This window comes from Symphalangus syndactylus, chromosome 13, assembly GCF_028878055.3.
Source record: "Symphalangus syndactylus isolate Jambi chromosome 13, NHGRI_mSymSyn1-v2.1_pri, whole genome shotgun sequence".
NCBI lineage: Eukaryota > Metazoa > Chordata > Mammalia > Primates > Hylobatidae > Symphalangus > Symphalangus syndactylus.
In genome coordinates this window covers 48514784-48523809 of record NC_072435.2, presented here as the reverse complement: position 1 = coordinate 48523809, position 9026 = coordinate 48514784, and positions in this window count along the sequence as shown.

The following is a 9026-nucleotide window of genomic DNA, read 5'->3' as shown; positions in this document are numbered from 1 at the left end:
CGAAGCGCTGGGATTACAGGCGTGAGCCACCAGGCCTGGCCTGTTTTATTGTTTAATACTTTAACATTCGAGGCTTCCAATTGCAAGCAACAGTCCCAGCCTTTGGTAATTAAGCCAAAAAGGTAGGTAGCTCACAGAATGATTGGGAGGGATAGAAATGCAGGCTCCAGGCTAGGCTTCTAGGAACTATGCCCAAAATTATGCCATGGGACAGGTATAGTGAGTAAGTCACCTGCCTCTCCTGCTGGCACAAGAACTATGGGAATTGCCACTGTTGCCACGCTGATGTGCCGTCTGCACCTGATACACGATATATGAGCAACTACTCTTGCCTGTGAAAGCCGGAACGTCTGCCTCCACCCTTGCACGCAAGATGAATTCATGTGAAACCTTAAGTTGATCAGTTTTGAAATATCTTGATATGAGTTTCATTGGTGAAACTTAGACACATGACTTAGTCACATGTCCTACTTCCAAAGAGCCCAAGGAACTGAAGAAATTTCCTAGAGCTGGCTAAAATGTTCAAAAGGGACAGGGAGTGGTGGCTCATGCCTGTGTTCCCAACATTTTGAGAGGATGAGGTGGGAAGATCGCTTGAGCCCAGGAGTCTGAGGCTGCAGTGAGCTGTGACAGCACCACTGCACTCAAGCCTGGGCAGTGGAGTGAGCCCTTGTCTCAAAAAAATTTTAAAAATGTTCAAAAGGTACTGAGTGGCCAGAAAAACAGAACAAATGCCTCCTATCTTCTATCTTTTGACATCTCATCGGTAACATACACCTTTCTTCCATAATCAAATTTAACATCTTCATCTACAACAAAATGTTCTTGCCCCATATACTGCCACTACCCCACTAACATAAATGCAAAGTTGCTCCAAGTGTCATAAGTTACTGTGACCATTTTCTTTCTTTTTCTTTTCTTTTCTTTCTTTCTTTTTCTTTTCTTTTCTTTCTTTCTTTGATATGGAGTCTTGCTCTGTCACCCAGGCTGGAGTGCAGTGGCGCGATCTCAGCTTACTGCAACCTCTGCAGTTCTCCTGCCTTAGCCTCCTGAATAGCTGGGATTACAGGTGTGCGCCACCACGCCCAGCTAATTTTTGTATTTTTAGTAGAGACGGGGTTTCACCATGTTGGTCAAGCTGGTCTCGAACTCCTGACCTTGTGATCCACCCGCCTTGGCCTCCCAGCTTTTAGTTTAATTAGGTATCACTTGTCTATTTTGGTTTTTGCTGCAATTGCTTTTTTGGAAACTTAGCCAAAAATTCCTTACCAAGGCCAATGTTGAGAAGAGTATTTCCTAGGTTGTCTTCCTGGATTTTTATAGTTTGAGGTCTTATATTTAAAACTTTGATCCATTTTGAGTTAATTTTTGTATACGGTGAAATGTAGGGGGCCCAGACTAAATCTTCTGCACATGGCTAGCCAGTTATCCCAGAATCATTTATTGAATAGGGAGTCCTTTCCCCATTGCTCGTTTTTGTTGACCTTGTTGAAGATCAGATGGTTGCAGGTGTGTGGCTTTATTTCTTGGTTCTTTAACCTGTTCCATTAGTCTATGTGTCTGTTTTTGTACCAGTACTATGCTATTTTGGTTACTGTAGCCTAGTAGCATAGTTTGAAGTTGCATATATGATGCCCATCAGCAGTGGACTGGATAAAGAAAATGTGGTACATATACACCATGGAATACTACATGGCCATAGAAAACAAACAAACAAACCAAAAAACCCCAAAACCACATCCTTTGCAGCAACATGGATGCAGCTGGAGGCCATTTTCCTAAACGAATTAATGCAGCATCAGAAAACCAAATACCCCATGTTCTCACTCACAAGTGGGAGCTAAACATTGAGTACACGTGGACACAGAGATGGGAACAACAGACACTGTGGCCTGCTTGAGTGGGGAGGGTGGCATGAAGCTATGGGTCAAAAAACCATTGGGTACTGTGGTCACTACCTGGGTGACGATATCATTTGTACACCAAACCCCAGTGACATGTAATTTACCCATGTAACAAGCTGCACGTGTATCCCTTAAACCTAAAAATAGAAAAAACTAAAAATAAATAAATAAATGAGGTATAAGTCTAATTGTTGAACGCCGTGAAAGGTAACCAATGGAGCTATTGAACATTGTGAGAGTGGCCTGGTGCTGTGGCTTACGCCTGTAATCCCAGCACTTTGGGAGGCCGAGGTGGGCAGATCACGAGGTCAGGAGTTCGAGACCAGCATGGCCAAGACGGTGAACCCTCGTCTCTACTAAAAATACAAAAATTAGGCAGTTGTGGTGGCACGTGCCTGTAATCCCAGTTACTCAGGAGGCTGAGGCAGGAGAATCACTTGAACCTGGGAGGCGAAGGTTGCAGTGAGCAGAGATTGCCCCACTGCACTCTAGCCTGGGTGACAGAGCAAGAGTCTGTCTCAAAAAACAAACAAACAAACAAAAAAAGGAAAATAGAGCACCATATTTGGAAAGTGGTCCAGGCACTGGGGTAAGGGGTGAGTTTCAGTGAAGTCATCAGCTATCAGAACAGGAAGTCATCAGGTACATATCAAGTGGATCTATTGAGAAGGAGCAGGATCTACTTATTATATAACACAGAGATAATCACTCAGATATATAGATTAGAAATAGTTTAGTAAATTTAAACATTTGATTATTCAGGGAGTAGACCCGGGAGCACTGGAGAAACAGGGTGGGGAGGAGACAGCATGGAAAGCTCTTTCTTAGAGTGTGATTTTTCAGTTACGCACATAGGTTTCTCACATAACATGTAACATTCAATTAAAGAAGAAACAAAGTTGTGTTCTGGGGTCTCAAAGGTTCGGTGATTAATTAGAAGAACTCACAAAACTGAGTCAAGCTGTTATTCTCATGGTTATGGTTTATTACAACAAAAAGATGCAGATTAAAGTCAGCAGCAGCAAAAGGTGCACAAGGCAGAGTCCAGGAGAGACCAAGCACAAGCTTCCAGTTGTCCTCTCCCAGCGGCATCATGTGGACAGTGCTTAATTCACCCAGCGATATGTGGCAGAAAGTACAGAAAATACTCCCCAAACAAAAAGCTTACCTGAGCCTTGGTGTTGAAGGTTTTACTGGAGGTTGGTGACATGGACAAGAGCACCCATTTGGATGACCTTTGTTTCTCTGTCTCCACTCTTCCCAAGGTCAAGCTGACACTGCATGGTCCAAGGTCCCCACAATAAATCACATTGTTAACGCCCAGATAGGCAGGATATTCCAAGGACTTAGAGGTTGTTTCCTGGGAGCTGGGCTAGAGTCAAACCTTTCTTTGGAGTGTGTGGGGTTTGGGCAATTCAGGCCTACTTAGTTTCCTTGACTGCACACAGTGATAGTGAGTATGTAAGAAATGCGTAGTCTCATATATTGCTGGTGAAAGTATAGTGTTATATAACCCTTTGGAAAGAAATCGAGTATGTAGTGCATAAACATTATATTTGGTTTGTTTTTGTTTTTGTCTGTGACAGAGTCTCACTCTGTCATCCACGCTGGAGTGCAGTGGTATGATCACAACTCACTGCAGCCTCGACCTCCCGGGCTCCAGCTATCCTCCTATCTCAGTCTCCTGAGTAGTTGGGACCACAGGCAAATGCCACCACACCCAGCTAATTTTTGTGTTTTTTGTACGGGCAGGGTTTCACCATGTTGCGCAGGCTGGTTTCAAACTCCTGGGTTCAAACAGTCCCCTACCTCCGCTCCCCAAAGTGCTAGGAATACAGGAGCGAGCCCTTACACCCAACCTATATTTGTATATACATTAAATTGTATATGCTAGGCCGGGTGCGGTGACTCACGCCTGTAATTCCAGCACTTTGGGAGGCCAAGGTGAGTGGATCACTTGAAGTCAGGAGTTTGAGACCAGCCTGGCCAACATGGTGAAAACCCATCTCCACTAAAAAGACAAAGTTAGCTGGACATGGTGGCAGATGCCTGTATTCCCAGCTACTTGGGAGGCTGAGGCAGGAGAATCACTTGAACCCAAGAGGTGGAGGTTGCAGTGAGCCGAGATCACACCACTGCACTCCAGCCTGGGTGACAGACTGAAACTCCATCTCAAAAAACAATAAAAAATTGTATACATTATTGTATGTATGTGTATATATTAAGTTGTATATAAACATATTAAATATATATACATATATTACATTTTATACACATACATTTGTTTCCTCATGCAATTCGTTTCAGAAGTAAAAATTAATAAAGATATAAGTAAAAGAATATTTACAGAAGCATTATTTTTGGTGCAAAAGTACTTTAATATCTTTAAATGCTCATATAATGCAAGATAGTTTAACTCTTACAAAGAACGAGTTAGCTTTTTTTTTTTTTCTGAGACGAAGTGTCGCTCTGTCGCCCAAGCTGGAGTGCAGTGGCGCTATCTCGGCTCACTGCAAGCTCTGCCTCCCGGGTTGACGCCATTCTCCTGCCTCAGCCTCCCGAGTAGCTGGGACTACAGGAGCACGCCCGGCTAATTTTTTTGTATTTTTAGTAGAGACGGGGTTTCACCGTGTTAGCCAGTAGGGTCTCGATCTCCTGACCTCGTGATCCACCCGCCTCGGCCTCCCAAAGTGCTGGGATTACAGGCGTGAGCCACCGCGCCCGGCCAAAAACATTTAAAATCCCTGAAGGAAAAGGAGGGGAGGCCGGGCGCGGTGGCTCACGCTTATAATCCCAGCTTTTTGGGAGACCGAGGCGGGCGGATCACTTGGGGTCAGAAGTTCGAGACCGGCTTGGCCAACATGATGAAACCCTGTCTCTACTGAAAATACAAAAATTAGCCGGGTGTGATGGCATGCGCCTGTAATCCCAGCTACTCGGAAGGCTGAGGCGGGAGAATCTCTTGAACCCGGGAGGCGGAGGTTGCGGTGAGCCGAGGTCGCGCCACTGCACTCCAGCCTGGGTGACAGAGCGAGATTCCTTCAAAAAAAAAAAAAAAAGTTTGTGGGACCAATTCCACTCCAGTCCATGGGAGCTACACACTGGCGACCAACATCCCCGCTCAGGTCCCTTCAGGGTCGAGAGAGTGCGCCTGGAACAGACTGGGAAACTCTAGCAGGCAAAGTAAGGTGCCACGAATAAAGACACCGCAGACACTTTCTCCATGTTCCCTACACCCACCCCTCTCCCCACCACGCTTCCATCCGGCTCCAACTCTGTCCTCTCCCCAGGAGCCTCAGATTGAAATGTTGCAAGGAAGACACCGATTCTCGAAGTCACAGGCCTAGGAATCTGAGCTACAAAGAAAAATGAGCCCCTGCTCCCCCAACTCCCTCCTACTCCCCTCGGCCCTGCTGCCCTGCACCTGCCCCCTCCTCCGTAATTTGAACTGTCCTCCCAGAAGCTGGAGAGACGGCCCGCCTGTCAGGAAGTAGAGGACCAGCATGCGGCAAATGCCTGGGGTAGGTAGGAGCAGACGGCGAGATCAGCGCAGGGATGTAAGAAACAAGTGGCTCTCAGACCAAAGAAGATTCTGCGGGAGACGGCACACTAGGCCTTCATAGGGGCGTGCACTGGACAGGAGCTCGCCAGTTACCGAAAGAATTGTCTGAGAAAGGCTCTGATCTGACCCGAAAGGCCCTTGGTTCCCACGGCAACGTCTCAGCGTCTGGCAGTAACAGGCTCTGTACCCGGGCTCTCTGGGTCTGGAGGTCCATCGTCCGCCAGCCTCTCACAGCCCAGAGGCACCTCCCATTGGCGCCTGGCCGGTTAGGGAGGCTGTTCTTCCAGCTGTGACAAATCCAGCCTGAGGAGCTCTCCAGTGTCTTTCTTAGTTGTTTCTTCCCGCCCACCTGCCCCTCAAAGCCACAACCCACTTGCACGCCACCGTGTGGACACTTCAAAGCGACCCTCTAGATCTGAACCCCGCTGAGGGAATGGTCAGCTTCGCTCCCATTAGATGGCTTGGCCCAAAGGACGTAGCGACTGCCCAGACAAAAATTTCTTCCTACAAGCTCCATGTGTCTGTGGTCTCTAAGACAAAAAAAAACCCAAAAGAAAAAGCCAACCCCCACCCCCCGCAAAAAAACAAAACAAAACAAAAACCCAAAAACGCCGTCAACCCACCTTTCACGAGAGGAGTCCTTGAGAACAGCCTCTCCAGCCAGGACTAGGTAAGGGAATCTGTGCACTTGGCCAGACCCAGAACACACAGTGGCAGGGACCTGACAGCCACACTGTGACCCCACCACTGACACACAGATCAGGACGCATCACCATGAGAGATGACACCATAAATCTGGCTCTCACGGATTGATTCCATCCCGTCTCATCGATCCCACACACATCCCATCACTGACACCAGATTCCCTCATCGCTGACCCGACATACCCACAATCGTTGATTCCATGGACCTCATCACTATCCCAAAGACCACCCATCACTAATCTACAGACCCTCCTCTGTCACCCTAGGGACCTCACAGATTCCCCATCCCCGATTCCAGGATCTATAGAACTTCATCTCTTACCCCCACAGACCTATTAATAAGAGGATACATTCATAGGAGACTGTGTTGACCATTTTACACACCCACTGCGTGTGTGTGTGTGTGTGTGTGTGCGCTGATTAACGGACTTAGGTAAACTTTAGCGTTTTGGTAGGCAATGCAGTTTTTCAATGCCTTTTCTTTTTCTTTCTTTTTCTTACATCTTTAAAGGCCTTACCCCAGTAAGTGTGGATTGCAATTCATTAATGCCTATCCTTTATTGAGTCCTTGTCATGCATATTTATTAATAATAATTCGTAATTCTTACAACTCAGAGACACCACAGACTCACTGAGAAGAATGACTGTGGATTTTTATTTACTTATTTATTCATTTTGGTTTCTGTAGATTATAAAAGTCATTCATTTGTATCAAGTCACTAAGTGTATACTTTGTTTTCTAAAAAAAAATTCTAATTACAAAAAAATTGTTTTTAGACAGGGTCTCATTCTGTCACCCAGCCTGGAGTGCAGTGGTATAATCATGGCCACCATAGCCTCGACATCCTGGGCTCAAGTGATCTCCCACCCGAGGCTACCTAGTAGCTGAGACCACAGATATGTACCAATACATCTACCTAATTAAAAAAAAATTTTTTTTTGTAGATATGTGGGTCTCACTGTGTTGCAGAGACTGGCCTTGAACTCCTGGGCTCAACTGATCCTCCCACCTTGGCCTCCCAAAGTGTTGAGATTACAGGTGTGAGCCACTGCACCCAGCTGATAAAATCTTAAAAAGAGTAACTTTGGGACCTAATGTAAAATTTCCACTGAGATGATGCATCAGAAATTAAGGTAGAATAAGATGGTCCTAGGGCATCTGAAACAACGGAAACGAAATCTTGGGCCAGGTGCAGTGGCTCACGCCTGTAATCCCAGCAATTTGGGAGACCAATGTGGTTGAGTCACTTGAGGTCAGAAGTTCGAGACCAATCTAGCCAACATGGTGAAACACCGTCTCTACTAAAAATACAAAAATTAGCCTGGAGGTTGCAGTGAGCCAAGATCGTGCCACTGCACTCCAGTCTGGGCAACAGAGGGAGACTCTGTCTCAAAAAAAAAAAAAAAAAAAAGGAAGAAGAAGAAGAAGAGGAAGAAGAAGAAGGAGGAGAAGAAGAAGGAGAAGAAGAGGAAGAAGAAAACAAAATCTTAATTTCTTTATCAAGTGTAAAAATGTGGACTGGACTCTGGAGGAATAATACACAAAAAGACACACAGGCACTATTTTTCTTAAGTTTTATTGAGAAATATTAATATACCACAGAAGCCACCCATTGAAAGTGTAAAATTCAATGGTTTTCAGTATATTTGCACAGTTGTGCAAACAGCACCACAATACATTTTAGATCATTTTCATTACCCCAAAGTAAACCCCATATCCCTGCATTTCCCCCCAACTCCCCTAACCCTGGGCCACCACTAATCTACTTTCTGTTTCATGTATTGGTCTATTTTGGACATTTTATTTAAATGGAATTACATAACAAGTGGTCTTTCGTGACTGGCTTCTTTCATTTAGCATCATATTTTCAAGGTTTACTCAATGTTGCATGTGCAGAGGGGGCACTTTACATAAGGATAAACCTGGGAGGGGGGTGCTTATTGATTTTGAAACTTCACTCCAAAATTGTAAAAAGGAAATGATTGGTTTCACATAGAGGAAAAATCTATTCGGGCTAAAATCCTCCGTTTTCACCAGTTTGTAATGTGGAGTTTTATTGCGAATAATGGCAAGGTTTTTATGCATATTTTCTGCAAATTCTCCCTGTGATTGGAGAACAGTCCCAGAATGTGGAGGTGTGGGCTTCTGGACTCTGTGGCTGGATATTCGAGTCTAGGAGAACTCAGATCCCAGGTTAGGCAGAGAAAAACAGTGCAAGGGTGCCGATAGAACTCTTTGAAATAGAAAATTTAAAATGTTCCCTCCCAAAGAGTTCTAGATAACCACACAAAAGAGGAGTTTGCTGAGCCGGTCCGTCGCGATTGTCCAATAAGATGCAGACAGAGTGGGCAAGAAGGGAGTTTATTTCTGCAACCGGTTACATGGAGAAGCCAAGTAACTCACCAGACCAACTCAAAGTTTCAAGTTTTTTTTCTAGTGCTTATAGACATCTTAAGCTCAATGCTATGGTGGGATTGCACCTACAAGCAGGAGTGTTGCATTCAATCAACATCTAATCTTTAACTAGGGCCTAGGGTCTGGAAAGATTTCTCTAGGGTCTTGGAAAGTTTCTGAATCTTAAGGCAGACCGAGGTGAATGTATAAGAATGCTATTATTATTCGATCAGACTTTAGGGTCTGAGAAGACCCAGGCGGGGTCTTAATGGGTTCGTCTTCGCATTCCATACCTGATACTCAGGCACCAGTTTCTCCATTTCTTTAACGTTTAACTTATGCATTCATCAAAATTATAGTAAAGGGTTAGTGGAAACTGTTCTGGTTGCTAATGGAAACCTGGCCTGCCCCACTGCGATCGGAACTGAAGCCCACTGCAGAACACTGAAAATGCCTGCTAA